General features: G+C 41.4%; 1 long non-coding RNA gene across 1 annotated transcript; it reads left to right on the top strand.

Moving 5' to 3' along the window:
* Window positions 1-371: 371 nt before the first annotated feature.
* LOC137469876 (uncharacterized) lies at window positions 372-5,272 on the top strand. Its single transcript, XR_010996741.1, has 3 exons — window positions 372-674; window positions 2,961-3,097; window positions 5,182-5,272. It is a non-coding gene; the product is annotated as an uncharacterized lncRNA (long non-coding RNA).
* The last annotated feature ends 4,312 nt before the right edge of the window (window positions 5,273-9,584 follow it).

The following is a 9,584-nucleotide window of genomic DNA, read 5'->3' as shown; positions in this document are numbered from 1 at the left end:
CTGCATGGTTTTACATAAATTGCAGCATTTGAGCATCTTCCAGATAGTTGCTTTTTGTTTTAATTGATTTTCCGCATTCTATGATATAAATACCTTTGTGTTTTTTCAGGTATTTTTCATATTCTTCTATTTTAGTGTGAATGTGCAGTAAATTCAAGTCCAGTAGGTGTTACATTTAGATGTAAGACATCAGTTAAGAGGCTGCCCAAGGTGGAATTTGAGTCTGTAGCAGTTTTTTGCTGAGCTGAGGATGCCACATCATAGCAAAGGTGGTTTGGGATAAGTAGGTAATTCCTTTATCAGATAACTTAAACCAATGTCTTGAAGTGCTTTGTGTAACAGGACCTGAACTTAAACTGAACTTTGATTCCTGTTAAGAAGCTGTTGCGGTGAGAAGGCCCCTGGGAAATTGCATCCATACTGACCTAAGTTTTCCAGATGACTCGGCTCGGTTCATTTCTGCTCTAAATCTTTCAGCTGTTTCTTCAGTAAGCTGATGAAATCTTGTTCTGGAGGTATGCTGGCCACGCACTACTAGAACATAATCCAGACTCATATATGCACATTAATGGTGAATGCTCTTTATCTGAAGTTCTCCCTACTGCTTTCTCGTGGCTTCAGTTTGACATCTGAGAGCAAAACACACAAGATGCCTTTAGTCTCCCTATTGTTATGTAACTGATGACAGGTAAGCTTTCAGTGTAGCATATATTACTTGGGGGGGAAGCTTATATTTAAAGATTATGGCTCCTGAAAATTGAAACAAAACCTCTCAGCATCTGAGGAAATAACATGCCTAGCCCTGAAAAAGGAAATAAGAGACTATCCAAATGCAGGTGTTTTTCAGTGAAGTACAACATTATATTAATAATTTAAAAGAAATAATCCAGTACTTTTTCTTTCAACATGTACTTTTCACTATGTACTTTTTTGCTTTTTACTTTGCCTGTTGTGCGTATTAGTTTAAAGGGTTTTCATAGACGTATGTATGCACAAAACCTGAACTGTTAAAAGTTGTTACTTCTGGAGCAGACCATTAATATTCCTAATGGACGTGAACAGACAGATTATGGTGGAAGTTCTAACACAGCAGAACTTCTTGATGAAGATGTTGTTCTTTTATACATGTGGATGCTGTAGTCAACTCTTTATTAAGGGGGATAACTAGATTGATTTTATATAACTTGCAGTTCTAAGACAGCAAATATTCCTTTTAAAAAATTCTCTGATGCTTTTTGCCTGTAGTGGCTGAACAGGAAAGAAAAATAATAAATCTTCACAAAAATTTTTTAAGAGATCAATCTGAATGTTTAGCTTTACGCAAAACAGCAAAACGAGTGATATGCTCAAAATCACAGAGTGGCAAAATCTGAACTCAAGACCCAATCTGGGTTCACTGACTGTGCTGAGACCCTACTAATCCTCTCTTAGAGAGGAGAGCTAGAAAGGATTTACAGACTTGGTGGATATTCAAAATGAGTTTTGATCCCAAGTTGCCAAGATTGACATCTCAAAAATTTTCCAGGTTTGAGCCTTCTGCCTTGCAGTGTGAAGAAGGAATGAACTGGGATCTGTAGGGACAGAAATGATTTTGTTGTAGGGTCTATCTGTTGCTCTGCTGGACTAAAAATGGCAATAACTTTTCTGTGATCCATGTTTCAGTGCCCTACTGACAAGTGAAAACGTGCACAAGTCATGAAGTTTATTGCAAGTACAAATGAACAACTGTAGGGAGATTATTCATTGCACCCTGCCACAGCTCAAGCACAGAATTAATTGGGTGCAGATGCTGAACAAATGGTTTGAATTTTGTTGCAAAGGGTGATGCTAGTGACTGCTGACATGGGGAATAACCTCTGTGTCTGCTGGACTGAACATTGCTTGAACAAAAGTTCAGACTGATGGTTTTTTTCCCATTTTGTATCTATTTCATTAACAAGGTAGCTAGGCAAAGGGATCTCATATGCCTGGGGCTGTGCCACAGTCACTTTGCTCATATCCTCTAGCTATCAAAACTTGAAAGAGAAAAACAAAATGGCTTTTGTTCAGCATTATGTGAAATATTATTTATCTTAGAGAGCTTCTCTCATGTTGACATACTGTCTTGAGAGCTTCATCAATACATATGTAAGTTACTACCATAATGTCCACAGGCTTTGAAATACTCAAAGGATTTGTAAAGATAATATATTGATATCAAAGTTTCTTTCAAGCCTAGTTTCCAAAAGAATCAGGTATTGTTGGTTATATGGTATAAAAACTGTAGAAGAACATTATATGTTTGCCAAAAGTAGCAAATAATTGTTTGGAAACAAACATTTTCCTTACATCCACACTTTATTACATTTGCCTCAAAAATTAATTTTAACATAATATCACAACAATAATTCCTATTGGACAAAGCATATCAGAGGGAGAGAAATAGAAGCTGAGAAAACAACTGGGAAGGAATCAGACTAGAAAACTTTCTCAGCATCTTCTGGATTAGACAAATTCATTCTATAACATTCAAGGCACAACCAAACCTGCTTCATCCCACAGATGGGAAAGCAGCTCTCATGCTGGCAAAAGAAATTTCCTTCATGGTATGTCTCTCCTTTGTGTAGTGGTATATGAGATATCCTGTGCCTCAGCATACATTAGGTGGAGAAACTACAACTTACAAAGCCTCTACTGAATTAGTATAAATATATGCAACATGCAAACCACGAAAGAAGTATAATGGGAGAAACAAAATAGTTACAAATGTTAAGGGATATGAACACTGAAAGAAGTTAATTGAAAACTGACAGGACCTAATAAAATCATGAGAAAAGAATAAGTGAATTAAATCGAAACATCATGGTAAAAAGAGAAAATATTTCAGAAGAAATGTACAGATAAGTATATCAAAAGGACACTTACTGCTTCTCATTAGAAATGTTTTCTGGAGTACAACTATGAGCTAGTGATGCTTTTAGTTCTTTCTAAGGCATTGAAAATTCTGTGGGATGGAGAGACATGGTGAATTGTTGAAATGCTACCTAATGCTTGTCCTGCACTGATTCAAAACAAACCATCCAGGCTGAAAGGAAAAGACTGCTCATCACTGGAAGCTGTAAGTGGCCACATGTGCACTCATCTGATGGAAGAAAAGTGTGCCCTATGCTTCTGTAGAATGCATGGCCAAAAGTAATCCTAAGTGTCAGAGTAAGCAAACTTCTACTATGATTGCAACGGTGCTCTGGCATTTTAATAGCAGCAAAAGGAGTAACCTCATTTAGGACTCATGGCTCAGAGCCCCATTGGCTCAGAAACCATTCCTAGGAACGAAAATAGGCAAATACTCATTGTGATGGGTTATTTTTTCCCCCATTTTATCAGCCTCTGGAGACTAAACTGCTGAAAATGCTGTTGGTCAAACTGGCAGACAAGGGGGCTAATGGCCTTCTGCCATGGTGGCTGGTGGGATCCAAATGAACATATGATGATGGCATGACAATGCTTTCCAACTCTGTGAAGGAAAGCTCCTGCTGATTTGGAAGTTCTCCTTGATGAGCACCACATGTCTATACTGAACTTTCTCTTCTATTTATTTTAAATTTCCTATGAAAGTAATTTCTATGTGAAGGAATAAGGAAACTACATGCTTAAAAAGAAAATCAAACTATAGTGCTTAGAAGTATGTTTATTCAACTGTGAGGTTCACCGCTGAAATAGGGATTGACAGACATTAGCCATATTTTATCACTGCTCTCATGAATGCCAGGACTAGAAATGCTCAGGAGAAGCCGATGCCAACAGTAATCTGAGCCATCAGCCCTCAGCTGAACATGTACTGAGAAGATTTATCCTTGCTTTTCTTTCATTGTGCTTATTCCAGACTTCCCACAGCAGGCTTTAATGAAAAATATTCCAAAGTTCAGTGACAGTTCCAAGTAACTGACAGATGGAACCAAGTTCACCAAGAACTTTATTAAGGAAGAGAACACCTGAGATAGGATTTAGGAGAGATGCAGGTGATTCTCTCTGATACTACAATCCTCAAGACCTTCTGTCAGCTTGCAGCTGAAGCTGGACATGTTTACTCTGTATTGGCAAACCAGTCTTTAACTTTCTAAGCAGCCAAAATTTGACTTCTTCCCTGTCCAGAACAACTTTCTTTGTGCTAATAGTAATTATGGAGCAAGCATTCCATGCCTAAAACCTAAGGAGAGGCCAAACTTGAGCAGCTTTCTTCTGTCTGCCTTGCTTGTAGGTGTGACTGTGGTACGTGACAGGAAAAGGGCACATCTGCCCCAGGATGGTCTCATGCACAACATGCAGCAGCAATGGGCTTTGTCCTCAGGTTGCCACCGTGTCTCTTTAATGCAGCAGTCTAGCCCATGCACTTCTCTGTCTGCTTGTGAGACATATTTGTTTTTTTAGATGAGGGTGAGAATTGCAAGGCAAATGTATTTCAGGTCAGGAGGAAGCTTCCCCTCTGTTACTACATCCCTTTGCCTATAAATAATTTGACATTCATTTTAGCATGTGAAGTGTAAAATGCTCTTTAATCTCACCAGATGAGGATTAGCTGAATAACCTACTAGCTCATGGTAAGGAAAGTATCTAGGAGTGGTTCTTAATAGAAGGGATTTTTTAGTTTTATGTCTCTTCATGACCTATCCCTGCTAACTTCACATGAACACATACACATAGAGCCATCTGATCAATACTCTTGATTATTACTTTGTTTAAAATCTTGAGAAAAATATAAAGGCTTAAAGATTCTCTCCCAGTCAGTGTTTTGTTTAGCTGTACTGTCTGTCCATATTCTCATCACATAATCTTCTGCCTCTGATAAAGAAATAGACACAACCCATCTGATTGATTAATGGGATGTAGTTGCACATAATGTTGCTATAAATGTGTGCATTGAACCAGTCACAAACAGCATAATATACAAACAAGTTTTTGTTAAAGGAATTTACAAATAAGTTCTGTTAATAGACAGCAAATGCAGGTAAAATTCAATGAAATAGTGATTTATTGCAATTTTGAATATATTTATATGCATATGCAGAGAGAATGTGGGATGTTATGAAAGAGGGAGAAATAATTCAGCGGGTTTTTTTGTTTCTATACAAACAAAATCTGTATGCAAGCTTTGGAGGCAGGGGAAAAAAAGAAAAAAAAGAGCAGAACATCTATGTTTCCCAGAAGTGCCTTGATGTATCAGTCCTGATTTACTGCACCTTACAAGAACTTAGAGGGAAGGTTGGAGACATTCTTTTCACACTGGGGAGTGCTGCTTCATCAGTACTCAGGAGAGTGATGTTCACTACCACTGGTTGAGAGATGCTGCTTCTCCTCGAGAGGTAAGGCTGCATGCTTCTCCACCTCTCTGGAAATCTTTCTACTCTGGAACATTAGCTTTGATCCAGATTTTATGAAAATCTGTTTAATAGCAGTGCAGAGAATGAGTTGCAGAGCCATTTATAACAGCCAAAATAATTCAGTCGTGACCTCTTTGTGTTCCCATAAAACTGTTTTCCCCTTGGCATCAGGAGATGAGTCAGCAGTAGTGATAACAAGAGTTAGAGAAATACTGGAAAAAACAAGTGTCCCAAGTACTTTGGCAGTGAAAAACTAAGCTTCAAAGTGATTTCTTCATGGAATATTTTTTCTCTCTCTAGGACACCAAATTGACAGAGTATATTAAAGAAATAAGAAAAAGGGAGAGAGAGAACGAAAACAGGACTTGGATGATATTTCTCAGTGTCTGCCAATATCTAACATGCTTTTGGAAAAGTTGTGTAACACAACCTACTAAGAGAGTCCTGTTTGAATAGAGGCTAGTAATCCTTTCTGTTTGGTGCTCTGCTTGTGGTTTTGCAGAACTGACCCACAGAGCCTCATTTTTTGACTGGTGAAACAGGCTGCATTTTTTCTTAAGCCTATAGGGATCAGAAAGTTGTCCTCTGAATGCATTCCTGACTAGAATTTGCCATCAATTTACCAGCAGCTCTATTATTCTTAAGCCTATAGGACACTTCGAATGTTCTCTTTTGTGAAGGAGAGTATTTGTCTCCAGTGATCAAACATACAGGTAGAATGTCAGGGAACTTGCAATATGAAGTGTTATGTTTGAAATAATTTAAACAAGGACTGTTGCAAAGGTTTTTTTTTTTTTTTTTTTTGATTTGCAGTGTTTTCAATATAATTTATTTAGATATTTTAATCTACTCTGCATGACAAATTAAAAAGTGTTGCACAATGTTTTTCATTACAGATAAGTGTCAACAATTTAAATTTTCAAATGAAGGAATATGACTTCTAATATTGAGCTATTTTTGTTTTCATGGCCTTTAGGTAAAGGCTGTGAAGAAAAAGACATGGAAAATTGTTGACAAACATTTTTTTGGGTCTTCTTCACAACAATGAGAGACAAAAGGAGGAGGCACGTTCCCATGTGTTTGGAAGTTTGTGTCCAGGAACTCTCCAAGGCTAATACCAACGCTGAGAACTGCTACCTGAGTATGAAGCAGGCAATCATCCTTCTGAATAACAATTTGGCATGGGATGGGTTGTTTCAGTGGGTGACTCCCTTCTGGGGGGAGCAGAGGGCCCCATATGTCAGCTGGATCCATCCCACAGGGAGGTCTGCTGTCTCCCTGGGGCCCCGGAATGGGATATCACCAAGAGACTCCCTGGGCTGATTCAGCCCTCTGATTATTACCCACTGCTGATACTCCAGGCTGGCAGCAATGAGATTGAAAAGAGGAGTGTCAGGACAATTGAAAGGGACCTTAGGGCACTGGGTCAAGTGGTTGACAGGGCAGGAGCACAGGTAGTTTTCTGCTCAGTACCTTTGGTGGCAGAGAAAAACAAGGAAAGGAGTAGGAGAGCCCCCATTATCAACAAGTGGTTCAAGGGTTGGTGTCATCAGCAGAATTTTGTGTTCTTTTGATCATGGGGCCACCTTTACAGCACCTGACCTGCTGGAACTGGATGGGCTCCATCTCTCTGTTGAGGGCAGAAGGATTTTAGCTCATGAACTGGCAGAACTCATTGAGAGGGCCTTAAACTAGGTTTGAATGGGGAAGGGGATGCAGCTGGGCTCTCTGGAAGCAGGCCCAAGGGTGATAAGCCTGAGTTAGGGGTGATATCAGTAGTCCAGCTGAGGTGTATGTATACCAATGCACGCAGCATGGGTAATGAACAAGAAGAGCTGGAGGCCATGGTGCAACAGCAGAGCTATGATGTAGTTGCCATCACAGAAACATGGTGGGGTGACTCACATGGCTGGAGTGCTGCACTGGATGGGTACAAGCTCTTCAGGAGTGACAGGAAATGAGGAAGAGGTGGAGGGCTGGCCCTTTCTATTAGGAAGGCTTTTGATGCCATGGTATTAAAACTAATGATGATGAAGATGAATGCCTTATGGGTAAGAATTAAGGGGAAGGCCAACAAGGCTGACATCCTACTGGGAGTCTGTTATTGTCCACCCAACCAGGAAGAAGTGGTGGACAACTTAAACAGCTGGAGAATATTTCAGGATAACCAGCCCTTGTTCTTGTAGGTGATTTTAACCTACCAGACATCTGCTGGGAACTTAACACAGCAGAAAAGAGGCAATTCAGGAAGTTCTTAGAGAATGTGGAGAACAACTTTTTGTTTGAGTCCACCAGAGGAGAGACATGTTAGACTTGTTGTTTACAAATGGAGATGGGCTGGTGGGAAATGAGGTGGTTGGAGGCCAGTTGGGGCATAGTGATCCTGAAATTATAGAGGTCTTGATATTTGGTGAAATCAGGAGGAAGATAATAAGACTTTTACATTGGACTTCCGGAGGGCAGACTTTGGCCTATTTAGGAGACTTGTTCAGAGAGTTCCTTGGGAAGCAGCCCTTTAAAATGAAGGAGTCCAGGGAAGGTGGGTGTGCTTCAAAACAGAGATCTTGAAGGCACAGGAACAGACTGTCCCTGTGTGCCAAAAGGTGAGCTGATGAGACAAACGTCCAACCTGGATGGGCAATGAGGTTTTGAAGGAATTTAGGAATAAAAAGAGGATGTATCATCTTTGGAAGGAGGGTCAGATCTCTCAGGAAGTATTTAAGGGGCTTGCTAGGGTATATAGGAAAAAATAAAAGCTCAATTCAAACTTCATTTGGCAACTTTCATAAAGTATAGTAAAAAATGTTTTTACAACTATGTCAATGGCAAAAGGAAGGGTAAGACCAATTTTTTTTTCTCAACTAAATGTGGGAGGGAACTTATTAACTGCAGATGAGGTGCTTAACAGAATGTGGAGGTGGTTAATGGCTTCTTTGCCTCAGTCTTTAGTGGGAAGACAGCTTGTCCTCAGGACAACTGTCCTCCTGGGTTGGTAGGTGGTGCCAGGGAGCAGAATGGTCCTCCTGTAATCCAGGAGGAGGCAGTTGGAGAACTGCTAAGCCACTTGGATGTTCATAAATCTATGGAACCAGATGGGCTCCCTCCCAGGGGGATGAGGGAACTGACAGATGAGCTTGTGAAACCACTCTCTATCATTTACCAGCAGTCTTGGCTCACTGGTGAGGTTATAGAGGGCTGGAAGCTGGCCAATGTGACGCCCATTTACAAAAAGGGTAGGAAGGAGGATTCTGGTAATTATAGACTAGTTAGCCTGACCTCAGTACCCGATAAGGTTATGGAACAGTTTGTATTGAGTGTCATCACATAACACTTGCAGGATGGCCAGGGTATCAGATCCAGCCAGCATGGGTTTAGGAGAGGTAGGTGTTTGAACAACCTGATCTCCTTTTATGACCAGGTCACCCACCTGGTGGATGCAGGAGGGGCTGTGGATGTTGTCTCTTTGGACTTCAGCAAGGCCTTTGACTCTGTCTGCCACAGCACACTCCTGGAAAAGCTGGCAGCCCGTGGCTTGGGCAGGAGCACTCTCTGCTGGGTTAGGAACTGGCTGGATGGTCGGGCCCAGAGAGTGGTGGTGAACGGTGCTGCATCCAGCTGGGGCCACTCACCAGTGGTGTCCCTCAGGGGTCTGTGCTGGGGCCAGTCCTGTTCAATATTTTTATTGATGACATGGATGAGGGAATTGAGTCTTTTATTCGTAAATTTGTGGATGCCACTAAGCTGGGAGTGTGTGTTGAGCTCTTGGAAGATAGGAGGGATCTGCAGAGAGACCTGGAATGGACGGATGGATGGGCAGAGTCCAATAAGATGACATTTAATAAGTCCAAGTGCCAAGTCCTGCATTTTGGCCACAATAACCCCCTGCAGCATTATAGGCTGGGGACGGTGTGGCTGGACAGTGCCCAGGTGGAAAGGGACCTGGGGGTGCTGGTTGACAGCCGGCTGAACATGAGCCAGCAGTGTGCCCAGGTGGCCAAGAAGTCCAACGGCATCCTGGCCTGTATCAGGAATGGTGTGGCCAGCAGGAGCAGGATGGTCATCCTTCCCCTGTACTTGGCACTGGTGAAGCCACACCTTGAGTGCTGTGTCCAGTTCTGGGCCCTCAGTTTGGGAAGGACGTTGAGATGCTTGAGCGCATCCAGAAGGCAATGAGGCTGGTGAGGGGCTTGGAACACAAGCCCTGTGAGGAACGACTGAGGGAGCTGG

The sequence above is a fragment of the Anomalospiza imberbis genome, chromosome 3 (genome assembly GCF_031753505.1).
Source record: "Anomalospiza imberbis isolate Cuckoo-Finch-1a 21T00152 chromosome 3, ASM3175350v1, whole genome shotgun sequence".
Classification (NCBI taxonomy): Eukaryota; Metazoa; Chordata; class Aves; order Passeriformes; family Viduidae; genus Anomalospiza; species Anomalospiza imberbis.
The sequence above is the reverse complement of the archived record's forward strand: the minus strand, read 5'-3'. Positions and strand labels throughout refer to the sequence as shown.